We start from the raw sequence: 17,201 nt of genomic DNA on the forward strand, positions 1-17,201 counted from the left end.
GAAGTCTCAGGGATAGTGCCCAACAAAGTATTTTCTCATCTCATTTTTAAATGCCACTTTAAGTTTTTTACTCAAATTTTATACAAAAAGTGTTGGGAGTTCTAGGAAAGTTCTCCAAAAGTTAATATAGAACAGACTTTAGAGTCATTGTGAGATTAATTAGGAATTCATGTGGACAGACAATTTGGTTTGCAAATATGGTGTGGGACAAACTAGCCATCTTTCACAAAATGAGCAAGGTAAACAAGTATTATACCCAAGAAGAAAAACATAGTACTAGTTCCTCTTCATGTATGGATGTAAGGGCTTTGGTGTTAGCTGTTGTTCGTGACTAAATTGTGTCCTTTTCAAAATTCACATGTTGAGATTCTATACATCAATACCTCTGAATGAGCCTTTATTGGGGAAGAGGGTCTTCTTCTTTACCAATCCAAGGGCTTGAACTCAGGGCCTGGGTACTGTCCCTGAGCTTCTTTTGCTCATCAAGTACTCTACCACTTGAACCCCAGTGTCACCTCATGCTTTTTCTGTTTATGTGGTACTAAGGAATTGAACCCAGGACTTCACACATGCTAGGTAAGCACTTTTCCACTAAAACATATTCCCAACCCCCAGAAAAGGGTCTTTGAAGAGAATTTAGATGGGCACTGGTGGCTCATATCTGTAATCCTAGCTATGGACCTGAAGGCTGAAATCTTAATATCCAAGTTTTAGGCCACACTAATCTGTGAGACTTTTATCTCCAATTAGCAAAAACCAGAAGATCAGCTGTGGCTCAAGTGGTAAAGTATGAGCCTTAAGCAAAAAGTCAAGCAAGGGTTGTGAGTCTGAGATCAAGCCACACTACCAGCCCATGGGTATGCACGCACGCATGCACACACACACACACACACACACACACACACACACACACACACACACACACACACACACTATTTAGTTAAATGAGACAATCTAGGTGGGTTGTCTTCTAACACATCTGGTGTTCTTATATGAAAATGACAATAGATGGACACAGACCCATCCATATAGGGGACCATGGGAAGACCCAGGATAGGTACCACACCCCAAGAAGAGAGACCTAGAAGAAAGCTCACCTTGATCTTGCCTTGCACCATTTTAAGACTGAGCACAGATACGTTCCTGATGCTTTAGGCTGCCAATATGTGGCAGTTGTCAAGACAGCCTGAGTGGATGGCAGCAGATATGCTGACTTGAATTGCTCCCTGGAAGAGTGGATGGTTTCTGGAATTATGGACCTCACAGAGATCCATCTGCTGAAAGGAGATATCTGAAGTCATCAGAGTGGGGATTGGAATATTAGCTGTGAGTAGAGCCCCCTGCTTAGCATAAGTAATGCCATAGCTCAGTCCCAGTCCTGCAAAAAAAACCAAGAATGTAATCAGAGTAATTAATTATCAAAGATAAGAAAAGAGAGAAGGCTTGAGGATAAACCCTGGAGATGGGCTTTAGTAGAATTTAATAATTAACATTCAATAGATAATGAGGTTTGTCTCAGTTGAGAAGCCAATGTCATGGAGAAATCATCTGAGATTTGGGCCTTTTGGGACAGTACAGGCTTGCAGTTAAAGAAGGAAAATAATAATTTTATCCATTCATCTTTATTTTTTGTGTGTCATGGTGTTTGAAAACAGGACCTAGGCACTTTCCATGGGCTTTATTGCTCAAGGCTAATGCAGTACCACTTTGAGCTATAGCTCGATTACTGGTTTTCTGCTGGTTAATTGGAGATAAGACTCTCATGGACTTTCTTACCTAGGCTGGATTTGAACCACAAACATTAGATCTTAGTCTCCTGAGCATCTAGTATTAGAAACTTGAGTCATCAGCAGTCGACATAACTAAAACTTTTGAACTTATGGGTGGAAGTGGGTGTTTCTCAGTGTCAGAGTATTTGTCTAGTATGTGTGAGTTCCTGGGTTCCACAGAGAGGAGGAGAAAGGGAGGGAGATAATGAGAATAAGAGGGAGAGGGAGACAAGGAGGGGCCCAGAGTGAAAGGGAGGAGGAGACATGCAAAGGGAAAGGGAAGGAAAAAATGGAAGAAAGAAAAAGGAAATAAAACATAGTAGCAGAAAATTTATCTGAACTCTAAAAGGGGGAAATCATTCAAAAACAGATTTCAAAATATAAAACAAAATATGTATAGTATGCTCCAGATTAAATTAACCTAGTGATTGATTTAAAACAAGGCCCAGCCCATAATTACTTTTAATTACAAACATAAAGTTAGTGTTTCAGGAGGCAGGTGCCAATGGCTCACATCTCTAATCTTAGCTCCTCTATAGACTGAGAGGAGAAGGATTTCAGTTTGAAGCTAACCTCGTAAAAAAAATCTTCAAGGCACCATGCATAAAATAATAAGGAAAAGGTTAGGAGCATGGCTCAAGAGGAAACAAACAATCTGGCAGTGAGCAAGCTAAGCAAGTGAGAAATCCTCAGTTCAATCCCCAGGAGTACCAAAAGAAGAAAATACAATTACCACTTCTATGAAAATTCAGGAATCATATATTCAGAAACAGAATCCATATTAAGCATTCCACATTCTAGATTTCATTTAATGCCCCAAGATATGGGGAACCAAGAATTCTAATTTTAATCCAGTCAAGTTCTCTGTTAGAGAAGCCTTACTTTTCCTGTTAGTCACATCCTATTTGACCTAGAATAGCTCCTCACCTCACCTCTCTGGGCCTGAGTTTTCTATCTCCCAAACTGGGATACGATTCTCAGTCTCACAGAGTTTCTGTGAGGGTTAATTGAGACGTGTTTACCTCAGGGAGTGATTGCTGACAAATAACCAAGATGCTACCTACCATGGTAATCATATGATATGTGAGGTGAGCAGGGGCTCACATAGACCATACCTGCACACACTTTCTGAAGATGACTGCTTAGGTATGGATTCCAGTAAGCACTGAAGATTTGTTATGAGACAATGATGCTGAATATGGTAATACATACCTGCAATCCCTGCTAGATGAGTTGTAGAGAACTAGCCTCGCAAATTGAAGGTGCTGGGCTCAATCCCCAGAAACACACACACACAAACACACACACACACCACACACACCTCACATTATAAACAATGAGATCTGAAATTCAATGAGAAATTAGATAAATATTGATAGAAATTGGGTTGTAAATATACTATCAAATCCAACTGACTTTAATGACCAAAATAAATGAGAATGTAACAAATGTAATCTAGGTCTTAAAACCTCATACCGAAGATCTTAAAATGTGTTGGGTTGTTACTGAGAGAAACCAGAATTTCCTATTTTGTCTTGAATAGGTTGTTTTAGTATAATAGTGGGCCTATTTATCTTTTTATTTCCTTTGCTTTAGTTATTTTTTTTTTCTTATAAGGTCTTTATTTTTGCACTGAATGGCTTCTAATCTCTATCATCTTGCTTCTCAAATAGCTAGGGTTACAGTCATATACCATCATGTTCAACCTCTTTTTGAAATGGGGTCTCTTGTTAAATTTTGTCCAGGGCTGGCATTGAACATCCCCAAATCCACCTCTAAAATAGCTGGGAGTATAGACATGTGCAACTATGTCTGTTTGGCTCATTTATCTCTGGTCATGGAGATATGTAGGTGATACATATATGTACAAAATTCTGTGTTCCATTCCCTATTTTGCAACCATCCAATCAATAAGTAAAAACAAAAATAAGATAAAAAAAAGTCATATGTTTGTGAAAAGGTAATAGTAACTAACTTCTTAAGAGCTACAGATCTATGCTGTGTGTCAATGGTTCATGTTTATAATCCTAGGTACTCAGGAGGCTGAGATCTGAGAATTACAGATCAAAGCCAAAATAGGCAGTATGTAAAACTCTTATTTCCAATTAACCACCAAAAAGTTGGAAATGGAGTTGTGGCACAAGTAGAAGAGCACTAGCTGAGAGCACAGTAGCTCAGGGATGGTGCCTAAGACCTGAGTTCAAGCCTTATGACTGGCACACACACATAAGAATCTTACACATCTAGTGCTTTATAAAATCTCAGGAGAGGAAAAAGAGAACAATTGGGGTCAATTGGAACCTGTTCAGAGACTTTGTTAGCAGCCATTTCTTGTTGAATATCAGGTGGGAGTACAACGTGCTATGCTGTCCTCAGTGCTTCCAGATTGTTCCACTACAGCTTGTGTCTTAGCAGGCAGTAGCCTTGGTCCCTGGGAGCCTTGACCCCGTATGGCAGCACAGGCATATTTTTAACTTAGAACTAAATCCATGTCATGCAGGGTCTGTCTGGAATTCAGATGACAATGTGCATCTTGATTTGTGCTTTGACATATTCATGTTCTTGTCTTCTGTGTGAAACTGGAGCCCTAAAGAATGGCAAAGAAGAATCCCAGCAGGAAAGGAAGGCATAAAGCAATCCTTGAGATTGATCAGATTTGCTTTTCCTAAGTTTTTGGGTAAAGGGTGTTACTTTTCCTAGAGTTTCAAAACCAATAGACCTGCCCAGGCCCCTGTTGACGTTGGAGCCTCCTTGTCCAGTCCAGTATGTTTGAGTGTCAATCCTCAGTTTGCACCGCCACAGCTGTCTGAAGGTTGGCTTCAGGATACCCCACTTTTCCCTGCTCTGTGCATGCTAATTGAGCTTCCCATGAGCGCATGAGTTACAAAGATTGCAGTGACCATGCTGTAGCCCTTCGGGTTTCAGGCTGCCACTGTAGCCACTATTGCAGCCTCCCCTACTTTTACTGCTGCCTCCTTTTTGGCTGCTCACCCTCATCCCTGGCCAGTCAATGCCCAATAGGTCCTCAAGGAGAACCCTTCCACCCATGTACCAAATGTACCCTGGACTTCCAGTGACTCCTGGTGGTCAATAGGACCTACATGACCACAAGAAGAGCCTGACTATAAATGTTACACACAGAAATGAAGAACTAGTATGATGGCTTGACCTTCAAGGCCTCTGAAAATGGAGGTTTGACCCCATAAATTTTGATTCACTGTGAATTTTATATTTTCACACTGAACAATGTATAATTTCCTTGTGCTTCCTTTATTAGATTTTGTCTTACATTTTCTAAAGCATTATTCTAGCACAGGATGATACATGTCTCTGGTGAAGGCACCATCAGACGCAAGAGGAAAAGGATGTGGTACATAGAGTATCCCTCTTTTCCAGAAGTGTCCACCGTGGTAAGAAGAGCAAATTTTAGGACAATGGTCACAGAGGCTTCCTCCTACTCTAAAGCATGGCTCACGTGTGGAGAGAATTTCAGAACACCTCTGAAACTTTGCCAATAGTTGCCTAAAGTCAGTTATTACCAAACAGGATATTGAATTAGCTCCATGACCAAAGAAAGAAACAACCACATCTAGCACATTGAGCTCACAAGTATAGCATGGTGTTCCAGTGAAATGATCACTCAAATGAAGATAGGACACTGTCTAAAATACAGAGAAAGAATGGGAATGGCACTGGAATAGGCAGGAATACTTTGTGTGCAAAAGAGGGGGACAAGGGAGATTAATTACAGTTGATTGACTGGGAAATGGGCAGTGATAGAGAAGAAGCTAGTAAAGCCAATGAATGTAAAGGTGGAGAGGGTGCCATGGAAATCCCAGATGGTGCTTCTTGTGCAAGTAGTTATTCTTTGGCAAGTGATGATAGGCTACCTGAGCCTCATAAGGGAAAACCTGGCTTTATTGCCTTGCTGGACTGAAAGTGAATAAATGCCCCTGCCTCAGTTTCCTGAGTCCTGGGATTATAGTCATGCACTACCACATTTCTGTTTGAAACATTTAACTTTCATGCTTGATCATTTGTTTTTCACCTTTGATTTTGATAGTCTTACATCTACATTTCTGGACCTTGGCATGAACATGTGTTTGTTATGATATAAGGAAAGAATAGTAAATCCAACAGCTTCCCATACTGAAACACCTACCTTGGGTACCTTTCAACTCACTGTGCTCATCTGACCTGTGTGGAGACTGTCCATTCTGCTCTGCTTCTTGAGAGGACTGCCAGATTCTCAGCTGTGTACTAGAGGAACACAGAGGTGAGGGATTTAAGATGGCAATGTGAACAAAGAAGTTTACTTCACTGAAACTTCTGTCATTTGCCTTATTTTTGCTTGTCATTTTACCTTGCTCAGAGTTTACATTCTTTTTATGGTATGATGAAAAAATAACATTTATTTTCCTCAGCATTTAAGTTTCTTGTTCGTTTGCATTGAGACAAACTTCTGAGAAAGAACAACTAACCTCATGCAAATATCCAGAAATGGATGTTTTTGTTTTCATATTCCCTTGTAAGAAAATAATTCTTGGTCTGGAAAGTCAGGAAATAGAAATAGATTAAAATTTTAAACAAGTTGCTAAAATGTGTGTGACTATGTTCAGTCTGGTCCACTCATATGAGAGCATGCTTCTTTACTAAGTTATTGACAACTGACAAACTTTTGAAGTTTTGATTTTCTTGTCAGACCATTAAACATTTCTTCAGAGAACATGAAAGTCATACTATTTTCCTCTTCATAGAGTCCACTGTGCTTCAGGTAATTCAGCTATAACCCTTAGCACAAAATCCAGTGTACTGGCTTCTGGATTTATTGGAGCAGCCTAGCTGCCACAAATGAGGGAAACTATGCAGCCTGTGTTCTTTGGGTCTGGATTACTTCCCTTAATGAAATGCTTTCCCAGTCTTTCCATTTAATTACAAATTTTAGTCTATCGTGCTCTGAGATGGATGACTGGAATTTCTGTGTGTGTGTGTGTGTTTATACATACATTCACACACACACACACACACACACACACATATATACATATATATATATATATATATATATATATATATATATATATGTAAACTTATACATATGTACCATATTAGAGGGTTATCTGGGTATTGGAAAGTGAGAGACATGAGTCTTATCACCCTGTCCATGGGCATTGACATTAGCTCTTGGGGCATGAGTCCTGGGTCTTGTTACTCTTTTGCATGGCCTGAGGTGGCAACAGTTGCTCAGCTATGAGGCATATAAAGAGGATGTTTTTCTCCAACTTGACGCTAGATATTGAGATCAGCTATCTCTAACCACATGTCTTCTAGTGTAGTAATCCAACTAAAGATCCAAAGAAACTATTTTATTTTATTTTATGTTGTTTTGTTTTATAGTCCTTGGTCCCTAACTCTCACCAGTTCACTGACTCTGAACTCCTTTTTGCTCAAGGCAAGCACTCTACCACTTGAGCCAAAGTGCCATTTCTAACTTTTGGGGGGATTAAGTGGAGATAATAATCTCATGGATGTTTCTGCCTGTGTAGGCTTCAAATAGCAATCAACAGATTTCAGCCTCCTGAGTACATAGGTTCATAGGCCTGAGCGACTGGTGCATAGCTAGAAACTAAATAATGAAAATATCCATTATCTACTACCTCCCATCTTTGGAAATATGTTCTAGCATGTTCTGATCAGATCAATGTTAAACTACTACTCACTAAGAAAATAATTCTTAACATACTCATTAGTACAAGTCAAAAGAAATCATTGAGCTAAGCTCCCTAATATGACATGACACTGTATAACTCTTACACATAATCCCCTCAATTTATCTCATTCTTGGATCTTCAAACCACCTTCTAATAAGTATGAATATTTGTATGTGTAAAAGTAAGTGCATGATTCTGACACATTGAAAAGAAAGATAATAAATATTTTCCTATGACAAGAAAATAGAAACTAGGGTTGGGAATGTGGTTTAGTAATAGAGTACTTGCCTATCATGCATAAAGCCCTGGGTTTGATTCCTCAGTACTACATCAAAGCCAGAAGTGGTGCTGTGGCTCAAGTGTTAGAGCACTAGCCTTGAGCAATAGAAGCTCAAGAACACTGCCCATTCACTGAGGTCAAGCTCCTGCACTGGCAAAAACAAACAGGACTGGGATAAAATAGGAACTATTAATCATTTTTTATTAGTATTGTGAAAATACCATACAGATGGGTTACAATTACATAGGCAAGATAATGAGTACATTTCTTATCAAGCATGGTTGCCTCCTCCTTTGTTTCCCCATAACATCCATTCCAATCTCAACCCCGCCAATGCCACACACCCCTACCACCACCTCCACACCCCTCACCCCCCACCTCGCCTAAGTTGTAAAATTCGTTTTTCAACATAAGTTTTTGTACATCTCATTGTTGTAATGGGTCCACCTGTAACCCCATTTAAACAGTTTGTTTATTCCCTTCCTCTCCACAAATTATATCAATATCAAATAGAGTGAAAGCAGGGCTTATAGCCTGGGGAAGGTACATACAAAGCAAAAAAGAAATCAACTTATAAATATGTTGGAAACAATCGCAAGAAAAAAAAAACATTTGAATCGTTATCTTGGAGTTCATTTCACGTAGCATCAACTTGTCTGACAGTCTCTGCTTGTCTCAGACATATAATAGTTATTACAAATAAGGGAAACCATGGGACCTATATTTCTTTGCCTGGCTTACTTCACTTAATATAAAGTTTTCCAAGTCTTTCCATTTCCTAAAAAATGGGGCAATGTCATTCTTTCTGATGGAGGCATATAATTCCATTATTTATATATTTATATATATAATATATTATATAATATATGTTATATACATCACATTTTCTTGATCATTCATATACTGAGGGGCATCTGGGTTGGTTCCATATTTTAGCTATGGTAAATAAGGCTGCAATAAACATAGTTGTGCTGGAAGCTTTAGTATGATCTTGTTTGTGATCATTTGGGTAAATGCCCAAAAGTGGCATTACTGGGTCATAAGGGAGCTCTATGTGTTGTCGTTTGAGGAAACACCATACTACTTTCCAAAGTGGTTGAACAAGTTTACACTCTCATCAACAATGCCATAGGGTTCCCTCTGTCCACATCTCCTCTATCGTCTGTGGTTATTAAGTTCTTGATTCTAGCTATTCTAACTGGGGTGAGGTAGTATCTCAATGTAGTTTTGATTTGCATTACTTTTATGGAGCATTTCTTCATGTGTCTATTGGCCATCTTTCTTTCCTCTTCAGAGAAGTTTCTCTTTAAGTCTTTAGCCCACTTATCTATTGGGCAGTTGTTTCTTTGAGGATTTGTTGTTGGGGTATTTAAATTTTTGTGTTCCAGATATCTTTAGGATATGAGACCCTTGTCCGTTGTATGGCTAGTGAAGGACTTGACCCAATCCGGGGGCTTTCTATTGATCTTGCTAGCTATGTCTTTTGCCATGTAGAAGCTCTGCAATTTAAAGCAATGCCATTTGTCCAACCTTTCTTTGATTTGTTGTGTTTCTGGGTCTCTATTAAGAAAATCTGGACCAGTGCCAAGCAGACCTAGGGTTTCTTCTATTCCATACTGTAATGTTTTCAGACTGTCTGCTTTAACTCCGAGGTCTTTGATCCATTTGGAGTTGATTTTGTTGCAGGGTGATATATATGGATCTAGTTTTAGTTTTCTACAGTAGTTAAGCAATTTTGCCTTCACCCTTTATTGAAGAGACTGTCTTTCTTCTATTCTATTTTTTAGCTCCCTTATCGAAGATAACATGGATATAGGTCTGTAGGTTCATTTCTGGTTATTCAATTTTATTCCATTGTTCCTGAGGTCGGTTTTTGTGCCAGTACCAAGCTGTTTTGATTACTATGGCTTTGTAGTAGAGTTATTGATATTTCTCCATCACTGTTCTTCCTGTTAAGGATCATTTTTGCTATTCGGGCACTTTTATTGTTCCATATGAATTTTTATATTGCCTCTTCTATTTCCTTGAAGAATGAGATTGGAATATTGATAGTTATCACATTAAATTAGTAGATAGCCTTGGGAAGTATTTCCATTTTCACAATGTTGATCTTTCCAATCCAGGATCATGGGAGTTTTTGCCACTTCCTAAGTTCTCTTTTGATTTCCTCCTTCAGGTTTTTAAAGTTTTCATCATAGAGATCCTTCACTTCTTTGGTTAAGTTAATTCCTACGTATTTTATTTTTTTGTGGGGCTATTTGAGATGGAGTTGCTTTCAGCCACACTTTTCTCATTGTTGGCATACAGAAAAGCCATTTTTTATGGTTAATTTTATACCCTGCTACTTTACCAAAGTTTTTCAATCACCTAAGTAATTTGGGAGTTGGGTCTGTGGGATTCTTTATATACAACATCATGTCATCAGCAATAAGGGAGAATTTTACTTCTTCTTTCCCTATTTGGATCCCCTTTATGTTTTCATCTTATCTTATTGCTGTAGCGAGGCATCCTAATACTTGATTGAAGAAAAGTGGAGAGAGTGGACATTCTTGTGTCATTCCTGAGTTTAGAGGATATGGCTTTAGTTTTTCACCATTGACTGTAATGCTGGCTGTAGGCTTGTCATATACAGCCTTTATGGTATTGAGGAATGTTCCATTCATTCCTAATTTTTCCAGAACCTTCATCATAAAGGGGTGTTGGATCTTGTCAAATGCTTTTTCTGCATCTATTGAGACAATCGTTGCTCTTGTTGATGAAATGAATTGTGTTAATCGATTTGAGTATATTGAACCAACTTTGCATCCCTGAAAAGAATCCTGTTTGATCGTTGTGTATGATGTTTTGGATGAATTGTTGAGGTCGATTGGCCAAAATTTTGTTGAGACACTTTGCATCAATGTTCATCAAAGTAATGGGTCTATATTTCTCTTTTTTGATGAGTTCCTGTCTGGTTTGGGGATGAGTTATGATGGTTTCATAGAATAAGTTTGGTAGTGAACTTACTCTTTCAATTTCATTGAAGATTTAGAGGAGTATTGGTGTGAGCTCTGCTTTGAAAGCCTTGTAGAATTCTGCTGTAAAAAACATCTAGTCCTGGGATTTCTTAGATGGGAAGTCTGTTATTGTTGTTTCTATTTCAATGCTTGATATTGACCTGTTAAGCTGGTTTAGCTCATCTTGGTTTAGTTTCGTCATGGCAATATTTACCAGGAAAAGGTTCATTTCTGCCAAGTTCTCAAACATATTAGCATAAAGTTTTGAGCAGTATTTCCTTATAATCTTCTGACTCTTGGTTGTTTCTGTAGTGATGTTTCCATTCTCATTTCTGAGTTTATTTATTTGGGTGTGTTCTCTTCTTTTTCTGATAAGATTTGTTAAGGGTCTGTCAATTTTGTTAATTTTTTCAAAGAACCTTCTCATTTTGTTGATTCTTCCTTTTTTTTATTCTAATTCATTTAATTCTGATTTACTTTTAATTATTTCTTTCTGTCTACAGGATTGGGATTTATCTTGCTGCTCTTTTTCAAGGAGGTTCAGCTGTCTCATTAAATTGTTGGTTTCAGATCTCTCTAAGTTTTTGATGTAAGAACTCAGAGTTATAAACTCGGCCTCTGAGTCCTGCTTCCCAGAGGAGCAGATAATTTCTGTGCTCATTTTTTTGAATATCTTGAACATTTGAACTTTGTTTCTAAGGTCTTCAATTACCTACTGGTGATCCAAAAGTGTGTTGTTCAGCCTACATGAGTTACTGTACTTTCTTTGGTGGCTTTTGGTGTTGAGTTCTTATTTTATTCCCTTGTGGACTGAGAAAATGCAAAATATGAATTCAATGTTTCTGAATTTTGACAAGTTTGATTCGTGACCTAAAATGTGATGTATTTTGGAAACTGTTCCATGTGCTGCTGAGAAAAAAGTGTACTCTGATGCTGCTGGATGAAATATTCGCTTGATGTCTGCTAAATCAGTTGATCTATGCAGCTGTTTAGATTGGCAGTTTTTCTGTTTAGTTTTTTGCTGAGATCATCTATGTAGTGTGGATAGTGGTGTATATAATTCCCCAACAATTAATGTCTTTGGATCTATGTGAGATTTAAAGTTATATTTCTTGGATAAATTTGGGTGCTCTATTGTTTGGCAAATAAATATTTAGAATTGTAATATCCTCCTGAAGGAGAGATCCCTTAATTAATATGTAGCAACCTTCTTTATCTCTTCTCACTAATTTTAATTTGAAGTCTATTTTATTTGATATTAGGATTGCTACTCCTGCCTGTTTATGGTGGTCATTTCCTTGGTAGATTTTGTTCAAGCCTTTCACATTCACGATGTGTTTGTTTTTATGGGCAAGGTATGACTACTTAAGACAGAAGATAGAAGAATCTTGCTTTTTAATCCAACTAGAGACTCTATGTCTCTTAATTGGAGAGTTAAGTCCATTAATGTTGAGAGATAAAACTGAAAGGTATTTGGGAGTTACTGCCATTTTATCTACCTCATTGGGGGCTATGCCAATTGGATTCTTCCTATGGTTCTTGGATTCTGTTTGGGTTTGGTTTCTTGGCCTTTATTGTGGTCTTGTTGGTTTTCTATGTGTAGGACATCTTTAAGAATATTTTGTAGGGCTGGTTTGGTGGAGATATATTGTTTCAGTATTTCTTTGCTATCGAAGATTTTTATTTGACCTTCGGTTATGAAGGAGAGTTTACCTGGGTACAGTATTCTCCGTTCATCGTTGTTTTTCTTTATGGCATGGCATACATCATTCCAGGCTCTTCTTGCTATGATTGTCTCTGCTGAGAAATCTGAGGTGATTCTAATTGGATTGCCCTTATAGGTGATTGAACTTTTCTCCTCGACATATTTAAGGATCTTTTCCTTAGTCTGAATTTATCCTGTGTGGATTGTAATGTGATGATGGGATGTCCTGTTCTCGTCTGGTCTATTTAGGGTTCTAAAATCTTCTTGTATCTGAATAGGTATTTTTTTTTCTTTGCATGTTTGGGAAGTTCTCTGCTAGGATCCTGTTAAAAAAAATTTCCTAAACCATTAACTTCTGTCTCTTGGTGCTCCTCTACACCCATTATCCTCAGATTAGGCCTTCTGATAGTGTCTTACAAGTGTTGAATAAATCTATCATATTTCTTGGATTTGTCTTGGATGGTTGTATGTTCTTTTCTATAATATCTACGCTGTCTTCAATGCCCGAGATTCAATCTTCTGCATGGTCTAACCTACTGTCGAGTCTTTCTACTTTGTTTTTTATCTGTTCCTTTTAATTGGTCAGCTTTAGTGGCTTCAAATTCTTTGTTGGAGCTTTGTTTTAGATCTTGTATGAACTTCTATACTTCCTTAATTTGGTGTTCAGTGTTTATTCGCAAATCAATTAGTTGATTGGTTATGGTTTCCTTGGAAGCCCATTCCTTCTGCTGGGCTCCATTCATGCTGTGGTCTCCCTGACTTCTTTCAGCTGTCTGTTAATGGATTCCATGAATGTCTCTAGTAATCTTTGTCTATTCGCATCCCCCTCTCACAATTCTTGTATTACTCTTTGATTAGCTTCCTCACATTCATGCAAATCCTGTAGTTCTCTTTAATTGTTCGCAGACTGCTCATTCAATTTCTTTCTTTCTCTTTGATTGTTCTCAGCTTGCTTACACAATTCCTTTATTTCACTTTGAGTGTTCTCAACCTGCTCACGCAATTCCAGTATTAAGCTTAGAGTAGCTTCCTCATGCCCATGAGCTGTTTTGATCTTTGGTTTGCCTCCTCTCTTCCTATCACACTCATACTGAGTCCTTTGCAGGTTTTCAATCTTTTCATTCACCATGTTTACCAGTAGTGTTTGTAGAGCTTTTTTGGAACTCTCCTCTGGATTATTCATTATCTGATCTGTCACCTGATTATTTGAGAGGGAGTTGAGATACCCGGAATTGCCATTTCTATTTTGCTTTTCCAGCTTTTTCTTCCCATTTGGTATGAAAGTAACGCCAGTTTTGTACTAGAACACCATTTTAAGACAAGCATCATCCAAAGTCCTGTAATTGCACAGTCAAAAACATGCAGATACAATCTAGTTCAACAGATACAGTCTATTCAACATCAACAATTACGTATTATTGGGCTAAGAACAGCAAAGAAGAATTTTACAAACCTGAAATTATTAGGTTTAGGGAGAAGGGTAGGAACATCTCTAGCTGCTTTACTAGCTTTGACCTATTCCTTCATTGTACAAGAAAGTGTGATTCAAATAATTTCAATCATATCTGTTACTAGAATTATCAATGATTTAGATTATTGTCTGTAATTTGGTCAAAGCTATGTCTCTTTATGTAGGCTACTAAAAATGTATTTACTAATTTCAAGTAAATACATAAATTCTACATCCATCTTTTTAAAAATAAAATTTTGATTGTTCTGTAAATTGATCAGAGCATGGATTTTGTGGCTAGCTAGGTCATTGCACATCTGTCTCTCACTTCTCTCTCTTTCATGGTTCTCAGAGATAATATGATTGTTCCATAATTATCCTAATTTATTCTGCTTTTCTATTTTTGGTTTCATCATTTCACTTTTTGTTCTGCCATTTCCCAAATCATTTATATAGAAGGCATTATTTCCTATTTTCTCATTCCTAGAATAAGCTGCACATGAAGAAATCATTGGTCCTCATTTTCAGTCTGTACCTTTGAATACGAAGGAGCATCTTTCCTCTGTACTCCATCAATTCCCTACTCTCCAGTTAGAATAATTTCGAATAGTAAAATTTGAAAAAGAGAAAATGAATCGTGGTGAAAAAAACATATGCAGAAAATTCACCAGATATTTCTGACCAGTTCAACCAATGTGAACTATTAGGGAAATACATGGACACCTCATTCACACCGGCACTCAAAGTCTCTGGTTAGGCAATTCTTAGGAAGATGAGGAATAAGATGAAAAAGTAAGGAATGGTATCAATTGCAAGAAAAAAATGGAGAAGGATCCAAGCAAATTTCTTCATTGGACTGCCGCAAATATTCGGCTTACTACAGTGCAGAGACTACTTTCCAAAAAGGCCACTCATGTGAATATTAGGGATGATGATTAGTGTACCCCTCTTTATCTGGAAGCCTACAGTGGACACTTAGACATTGTCCATGAGTTGGTGGCTCAAGCGGCACATGCTATAACTGTAGATGGCTGGACACTCCTGCACAGTGCATATATGTAGAATAATACCAGAGTGGCTTCTTTCTTACTTCATCATGATACAGATACCAATGCCCAAACTAAAGGCCTCTTGACCCCCTTATATCTTGCTGCTCATAATTGAGATAGCAAAAATATGCTGGGTCTCCTTCTGAGAAACATTATATAAAACCAGGCCTGAAGTACAATTTAGATTTGATTTAGTACAATTTAGATTTGCGTTTGATATTGCCAAAAGGATAAGTATGTATCACTACCTCTATGAAGTTGTGGAAGGCTGTACAAATTGTTCTCCTAAGTCCTAATGGTTGAGTTAAGTTTCTTAAATTTCAAAAATGCAAGTCCATCCTTTGTGTCCATACAAAATATTTTCACAATCCAAATAAGAGCAATAACTTTTTTTTGTCTGTCATGGGTCTTGAACTTTGAGCCTGGGCGCTATCCCTGTGCTCAGCTCAAGGTGAGCACTCTACCGCGTAGGCCACAGCTCCACTTCCAGTTTTCTAGTAGTTTATTGAAGATAAGAGTCTCACAGTCTTTCCTTCCGAGGCTGGCTTTGAACCGTGATCCTCAGATCTCAGCCAACTGTGTAGCTAGGATTACAGGTGTGAGCCACCAGCTCCTGGCAACACAAATATCTTACTGGAAAAATTCATGGATTCAGCAGAATTCTTCCAACTGAATTGCCTGTATTGGATGGCAAATTTTATAGAAGCGTTTTTGTATACATGTATGATTCCTGCAGTGTTTGTGATTTTTTAATCAGAAATAGTTTTAGTTTATCTGTTGAAATGAGTAGTACAGAAACTAAAGTATTTCTGTTGCTTTTCTGAAAAAGTATATATTAAAATATCCTATATTCTATGTTTGTATAATGTTCATAATTTATTTTATTCTCTCCTAGATATACTTGAATTTTACATTATTTAAAATATATAGCTTCAATAATGTGTCCTTTCAGATTGCATTCCATATAGAAACAGCTTAAGATTCCTTTTTTCCCTAGGTCCTAATATTATTTTCTCTGGGATAAAATGACAATGTTGTCTAATTTCAAAAGTTTTGTAAAGTTTATGCTATGTAAACGCCTTTCTTTCTAAGGTGAAGATTTAATACACTGATGTCAAACTAAATTTAATTATATGAATTACATGTATTGTTACACTTGTAATTTTGTAATCCACTTTTTAATAACTGTTTTTCATTTCTTGCATCTGAAGAAAGAAAAAATATGGAATACTTCACAAACTTTCATATCATCCTTGTGCAAGTGCCATGTTAATCTCTGTATTGTAATTTGTGTATACATACTGCTGAAGCATGTAGTATCCTCTAAATTTAAGTAGTTAATGATGCAATCTTTACACAGGCTTATATCTATGAGTGCCTACTTATAACAAGGAAACCTTATTGTTCCTAACAATGCTATTGATCTTATTTCCCTAAAATTCTGTGAATAGTGGGAAAAAATTATATTGTTCAGTCGATTGATCACATTTGAAAATTTTTTTGTCAATGACTATTTTAAATCTTTTTCACTTGGAATTTGATAGTACTTTCAATTATTTATAGCTACGTCCAAAAGTGCTGGTTTTTTCAAGTACTTATTTATCCAACTGAATTAGCTTTGTGGTGCTAATGGATTCAAAGTAAGCCTTGCTTAAGAGCTACTTCTAAATTCCTGCAGCTGACATTATCACAAATGAGGTATAACTGGCACAAATGACTACCTAACCTTGACCCTTCTTCCATGTAGGAACAGACTAACCAGACTATGTTAGTCTGACAGCATAGATTGTCGTACTTGAACAAAACTAATCATAGTTTTAAGGGATCGTAGAGAGATGAACAGTTCAGATAGAACTGTTCAGACGAGAAGGTATTTTATCAAAATACAATTGGTTATTATACCTACCATTTCAAAAGTACCTAAAGCCAAGAAGGTGAAAAAATTGTTGATATGCATGATAACTTAATGTCCTGGCCCGTCTACCATCCAACCAGGCAGGAACTTACACTACTCCCTTTCTATCACTAATTATTCTCATAGTCGCAGGAGAAGTCCATATGTTTCTCCTCGTTATTAGGCCTTAAATTGGTAATGTTTTAATCACAGTGTTTCCTCTTGCCTCCAGGCTGTAAATCTACAAATGGTAAAGATTTAGGTCTAACTCTATCAAACACTTATTAGAGATAATTGAATAATACTTTAAAACAGAGTTGCTTTTGATGCAGTAACCACAACTGAAC

General features: G+C 37.3%; 1 pseudogene; it reads right to left on the bottom strand.

The window, feature by feature from the left end:
- Positions 1–16,176: 16,176 nt before the first annotated feature.
- Positions 16,177–16,273, bottom strand: LOC138815777 (U6 spliceosomal RNA; annotated as a pseudogene).
- Between the last annotated feature and the right edge of the window lie 928 nt (positions 16,274–17,201).

Source organism: Dipodomys merriami, unplaced genomic scaffold (genome assembly GCF_024711535.1).
Source record: "Dipodomys merriami isolate MVZ:Mamm:240054 unplaced genomic scaffold, mDipMer1.0.p SCAF_669, whole genome shotgun sequence".
Taxonomy (NCBI): Eukaryota; Metazoa; Chordata; class Mammalia; order Rodentia; family Heteromyidae; genus Dipodomys; species Dipodomys merriami.